Below are 6403 nucleotides of genomic sequence, written 5' to 3'. Positions count from 1 at the left end.
CTCAGCAGAAGTCTTAATGACTAGCTGCCATTCCTCTTCTTTATTTATCTATTTTCTTTGGAATTGTAATGACTCATCCAAAAGCTGATGACTGAATTTCTACGGTGATTTAATACTGTCATCCCCAGTACACAGCTAGAAACTATCAATAATGATGAAATACCAGATTTCTAGAAGAAAAAGAAACAAGCTACCATCGCTAGATGTGTTCAGTTGGAGTTTAAGTAGATGTATATAAAGTTAAAAACAACCAAGCACACTTTTACCCAAATCACAACAAAAGAGGGGAAAAAAATTTAAAAATTAAAAAACGGTTTTAAGAATTACTGCCATCTTTTCTCCTCTTCCCCCGCCCACCAACACCTGAATTGATGCATTCCAACTACACCTTAAAGATCTGTGGTTTTAAAATGGAATGTTTGGTTTTGCGTTTCTAAATCATAAATGTTGGCACTATAGATCTAATATTCCCATTCTTCAGTAAAGTATACACAATGCCACTGAGAAGTGGCCCCTCCCCTACATCAGAACAAGACACGGAATTGAAAATGAAAGCATTTGGCATGGGTATCACATGCTTCTTAAATATATGTTTCTAGATGCAGTTGTTGTTAACTGCAATTAGGTTACACAATACCATGTATAATTGAAGGAAATAATGCCCAGTCTTGTGGCTGTCCCATGATTGGTCGGGGAGAAGACCATTATGGTTCTAGGTTGTTGTTGTTGTTGTTAAGTACTGTGGAGTCGGTTCCGACTCATAGTGACCCTGCACAGGGTTTCCGAGGCTGTAAATCTTTACGAGAGCAGAACGCCTCATCTTTCTCCCCCGGAACAGCTGGTAGTTTTGAACTGCCGATCTTGAGGTTAGCAGCCCGATTCATAACCACTACGCTACCAGAGCTCCTTACTTCTCATTTATTCATTAATTATGAACCTTCCTTCTGAACTCTAAACCACAACCAATTATTAAACTACCCGATCATAAGAACAAAGTGATTGTCTTTGTCTGTATTCATTCAGGGTCTCCCAGCCCACCCCACCCCCAATACTTTTTTTTTTTTTTTAACTTTCACTGATTGGCACATTAGGAAGGACCCAGTTTGGGTGTTGAACAAACACCGTTGCCTCAAAAATGACAAAAGTAACAATATACCAATAGAAACAATTGTGAAGATAGTGTGAGTCTGGGCAGTGTTTTGTTCTGGTTTACATAGGGTTCCTTTGAGCCAGAAATGACTCAATGGCACTTAACAACAATATACCAATATTTTTAAAATAGTATCTTTTTTTTTTAATCTGAGGTAACTGGTCTTAGTAGCCATTTTATGGGATTCAACAAATTAACAATATAAAGATATAGTGTGTATCATAAGAAAGATCAGAACACATTATGCTATGGTATGATGTTGGGTACCATTAAGTTGATTCCAACTCATAGCGACCCTCCCTGTATAGGGTTTCAGAGGAAAGCTGATGGTTTTGAACTGCCAACCCTGAAGACCAATGCTTACCTACAGGACACCATGCTACAACATATAAATCTATATAATACTGTCAAAAAATAGGACCATAAATGTGCAATATGCTGCTTCAAGAAAAATATGGATTTAAAAATTACAACTCTATGAGACTCCATTCCAGGATGACATAACAGAAGGTATATTCCTTAATGTTGCTCACAAATGAACTAACCAATTGCATAATTATAATCACATGGCATCATTATATCAGGATATTGTGACCAAGACAATCTTTTCTGTATAGACAAGAATTAGCCTGAAAGTAAATTCAGGGAGGGTTGACTGTCTGGTTATATCTAACCATTGGATATACATTTAGCTAGTATTTTTTCAAACTCTGGATTCGAACTAAAACATGGCTTTTTTTTAAAAACAAACATAGAGATTTGGGTTTCTGGCTTTTTTTTTTTTTTAAATGCAATGACTCAGTGTTTGTTTAATGTTTGATTCACTCAATACCAATTCCTCCCATAAGGATTTGTGGAGTAGTTTGTGGACATGCTTGCAGTAGTATACTTGTGTGCAAAAATCAAACATAAAAACTGATCACATGCTCACAGCTGGAAAGCATGTCAGGCTTTCTTCAGGAAGGTATCAGGCATTATCATTTAGCGCTCACACAGCAGGGGGAAAATGGTGGCACACAGGAGAATGATCACATCAGACACACTCCAGGGGTTTCCTTTTCCTACATTGTTCCTCTCCCAAATGTAACTCTTTAAATTTTAAATAGGAAAAGAACACACAGAATCATTGCTCAGAACAAAAAAAAAAAAAAAAAAGGAGGGGGGTATGTGTGTAGAATATGGAGAAGAAGTTAGTGGCAAAACAAAAAGGAAAACATTTCTGGTTAAATAGAGTGGATATTAGAAAGTTCAATGTGTATTTTAATGTGTTCTTAAATAGAGTGGATATTAGAAAGTTCAATGTGTATTTTAATGTGTTCTCAAGACCTAAATAAAGCATACACATCAAAGAGGTTTTGAAAATTTACATTAGTTCAGATAGAGCAGCATTTTACTGTATTGTTTTATAATTGTTGATCATGACTAAGTTACTCCTTCCTTACTAAATGAAAATGCATTCAAAAATGGATAATTGATGAGGTTTTTGTCTTATAAACCTATACTTATAAAATACATATTACAATAATTGAAAATTGAAGATACATGAACTAGAGAACATTTATATTACCTTTTTCCAAAAAGGAAATTATCTTCAAACCCTATTATCTAAATCTATATCTTCATAGAAAATTATAATTTTGGAATTAGTTTAAGCCTCCACAAATCCCAATTTTCATGTTAGTCCTTATTTAATACAATAACACTATGATTATTTAAGGGGGGCAAAATATAAGTGTTACAATACTACATTTATTTTTGCCAACAAAGGAAAATTCATAAGAAAGAGTTAGCTTCAGGAAGTAGAGGAATTTCTAAAGAAATAATGATCACTATATCATATCAAAGGTAGTCCATTATGAAGTCTTCAACAGTGGTTGGTATTACCAGCTCCTGAAGACTCACTGATGAATGGTCCACTCCATGTTCTCCCCTTCACTGTACTTGCTTCACCCCTACTCATTTTGAGGATGTTGCACTCATTCCTTCTAGACTTTGCAATGACAACTGAAGGGTAGCTCTTTCAGCCCCAAACTTAGATATCTATCCTATTTTTTTAATGGCTTTAGGAAGAAATACATACACACAATAGCTAAACAAAGGTCTCCATCCAACCATCCATCCATTCATCCATCCATCTATCCATCCATCCATCCTATTTTAAATTCCCTGAGATGAATCTCCCTCATCCCTAACATTCAGTGTAAAATATTATAGTAAAATTCTTGTGTTTCTGGGGACTTTATCACAAATACAGGAACTGAGTCATAAACATATTTGGCCTATAGTAAATCGTACCATTTCAGTATGGTCTCGAGTTGTTACTGCAGAGTTATGTTCTTTCCATCAGTTGTTATTTTAGAGTCAGTTATTTGTGTGTGTGTATTCCTGTGTGTGTATGCACACATGCATGGGCACACACATGCTTTCTGACTTTTTCTTTTTTTTTTTCTAAAAAAAAAACCCAACAATGTAATAGATAGCGCCTTAGGCCAAAATAGCAAGGAACAAACTGAATACATGCTTTTATTAAAAAAAAAAAAAAATAAACAAGATAAGGGTGCCTACACTTAATTAGCTCTATTCAATGTTGTATTAGAAGTCCTAGACAATAAAAAAAAAAAAAAAAAAAAACAGGGAACCAGATCAGCCTAACAAGATGCTTTCCTGAAATACTGGCCTCAAATGAATCCAGTCAGCCATGGCAAGGAGAGGTTTCCAGCCAAAACATTTAATTAGTGCCCAATTAAGACAGCCAGAATGATGTGAAGTCCAGGCTCTGGCCGTGTGTGCGCCTCAGGATGGGTAAGCAGCTTAAGTGAGTCTAGTCTGACTAAAAGCTGTCAACTGTCAACCTGTCAGTGGGCCATATGGGTCAGGCAGCATCTCTCTGAAGAACTAGGCTTGTCCACTCATCAGGGGAACGACACCTCCAACACCGCTGCAATGAAAAATACTTCAGCAGTCCCTCAGTCAAAATGGGAAGAAGTTAAAGTTATGGTCATATTAAAGGAAAAGCCATGCCATTTCCCTGTAAACTTTATGGGCACCCCATCAACTTTAGGAAAAGATCCAAACTCCTAAACATAGCTGATAGTATCCCTGCCTCATTATCTGGCGTCGACTCTCACTCCTCCCTCACACTGCTTTATCCTCAAGCAACATTAAACCAAAGTCCCCTCCACATGCACACTACTGGTACTGGACTCCATAGCTTCAAAAATACTGTCCTCTCTGCCAATAATGCCTGTGTCTCTTTTCCTTACACCCAACTCGCTTCTAGAACTCCTACTTTTCCTTTATACTAAACTTAGGAGACAGCGCCTACAAGAAACCTTCCTTACTCATCTTCCCAACCTCAACCTTAGGCAGTTAAACATCGCCCTCCAAGTAAAACTCTAGAGTCTAGCATTTGTCTTTATCAGTATGATTACTCCCATCTCTTTATGAGCCCATTTGCCCCTCTTGATTGTATTCAACAAGATGGCAGGAGCGTATCGCTTTTGTCTTCATGATGAAAGCATCAAAACCCATTGCCTTCAAGTTGATTCCCATTCATAACAACCCTAAAGAACAAAATAGAACTCTTTCACAGGATTCCCAAGGCTTCAGGGGTGGGGAACCTTTTTCTGCCGAAATTTACAACATCACTTGCAGTCAGTACAAAATTATCAACTTAAAAATTAGCCTGCTATATTTGGTCAGGAGTCCTGGTGTGGTGCTGTGGGATAATGCACTAGACTAAAAGGTCGGTTTGAACTTACCAGCAGCTCCTTGGAAACCCTCTACAGATTTGCTATGAGTTGAAATTGACTCAACGGCACTTAACAGTAACAACAACAGCATATTTGGTAAAACATTTCATTAACTCACCAAAATGATTTCATGGGCCTTATGTGGCCCATGAAGGAGCTCTGGTAGCACAGTGGTTACGAATTGGGCTAGTAATCTCAAAGTCTGCAGTTCGAAACTACCAGTGGTTCTAGGGGAGAAAAATGAGGCAGTCTGCTCCCGTAAAGATTTACAGCCTTGGAAACCCTGTGTAGAGTCACTATGAGTGGAAGCCGACTCCACGGCACTTAACAACAACATAGAACACAAAATCTGAAGGCTTTTAGCCTGTGAATGACTCCATCCAGAAAAAGCTTAATTCCATCTTGTGCCTAGGTTTAAGTGTTCAGATGCCAATTTTTCTTGAGTACCACATGTACTTCTGACAGCTAAACTGCCAGAGTTAAAAACAGAATATTTTTTAAAGTGAGTTTGGGGTCAACTCTCCTGGCTAGCCCTCTCAGGAACATTCCTGGACACACCTTTTAAGGATCACCGGGTTATTATGTCATACCCCGAGAGGCTGAAAGACCACAAGTTTTCCGATCTGCAGTAGTCCCCTCCCACTTTCTGTAGACCTGACATGCACATGTTACTGCTGCCTTCAGTCATGCTTGTGGACAAGATTCCTTTGTTCTCTGTGCCCTATGAAAGGTCACCAGCTAGAGACAGACCTTTGGAAAGTCATCGTGGCATCGATGATTTCCCCCACAAAGGTTACCTATGTTTTGTCTTTATCTTCTGCTCACTCTTGTTTAAGACTTAATTTGGTTGGTTATAATTTGGAGAAGGTTCCGACTCATAGTGATCCTGTATAGGATTTCCTAGGCTGGAGATTTTGATGGAAACAGAAAGCCTCAATTTTTTCCATGGAACTACTGATAGTTTTGAACTGCTGACCTTGAGGTTAGCAGCCCGATTTGTAACCATTATGCTACCAGAGCTCTTTTAAGACTTAATAACAGTATATTAATATTTATAACTTTAAGGGTGGAGTCTCTTTTCTCCCTTACAGAAATCAGTAACAGAGAGCTTTAACTACTGCACCACCAGGGCTCCTTATCCTGGTATCAGAGGCAGCAAATGGTCCTAATCATTATTATTAGGAATATCAGAAAGATGTTACCTGTGCTCTATTGACTACGCAAAGGTTTTCAATTGTGTGGATTATGACAAACTATGGACAACATTGCAAAGTATGAGTATTACAGAACACTTCATTGTGCTCATGAGGAATCTGTACATGGACCAAGAGGCAGTTGTTAGAACAGAACATGGGAACACTGAATGGTTTAAAATTTAAAAAGGTGTACAACAAGGTTGTATTCTTTCACCATACTTATTCAACATGTATGCTGAGCAAATAATCCGAGAAGCTGGGTTCTATGAAGAGAAACGTGGCATCAGGATTGGAGGAAGACTCAT

Source organism: Chrysochloris asiatica, unplaced genomic scaffold (assembly GCF_000296735.1).
Source record: "Chrysochloris asiatica unplaced genomic scaffold, ChrAsi1.0 scaffold00114, whole genome shotgun sequence".
Taxonomy (NCBI): Eukaryota; Metazoa; Chordata; class Mammalia; order Afrosoricida; family Chrysochloridae; genus Chrysochloris; species Chrysochloris asiatica.
This window is presented reverse-complemented; position numbering follows the sequence as displayed.